Here is a 338-nt window from a genome sequence, read left to right as displayed (position 1 = left end):
CGTGCGGGCTCCGTTCTCCCTGGCACCTGGCTGGGGCTGGCCATGGGGCGTGCGGGCTCCGTTCTCCCTGGTGCCCTGTCTGGGGCTGGCCATGGGGCGTGTGGGCTCTGTTCTCCCTGGCACCTGGCTGGGGCTGGCCATGGGGCGTGCGGGCTCTGTTCTCTCTGGTACCTGGCTGGGGCTGGCCATGGGGCGTGCGGGCTCCGTTCTCCCTGGCACCTGGCTGGGGCTGGCCATGGGGCGTGTGGGCTCCGTTCTCCCTGGCACCCTGGCTGGAGCTGGCCATGGGATGTGTGGGCTCCGTTCTCCCTGGCACCCTGGCTGGGGCTGGCCATGGG

The 338-nt window shown here is 71.9% G+C and overlaps 1 protein-coding gene across 1 annotated transcript in view; it reads left to right on the top strand.

The window, feature by feature from the left end:
- Positions 1-338, top strand: part of IQCA1L (IQ motif containing with AAA domain 1 like) — a 47511-nt gene that overhangs the window by 14968 nt on the left and 32205 nt on the right. The window lies entirely within an intron of this gene.

This window comes from Terrapene carolina, unplaced genomic scaffold, assembly GCF_002925995.2.
Source record: "Terrapene carolina triunguis isolate 2854851 unplaced genomic scaffold, T_m_triunguis-2.0 Scaffold278, whole genome shotgun sequence".
In the NCBI taxonomy this organism is placed as follows: domain Eukaryota; kingdom Metazoa; phylum Chordata; order Testudines; family Emydidae; genus Terrapene; species Terrapene triunguis.
This window is presented reverse-complemented; position numbering and strand designations above follow the sequence as displayed.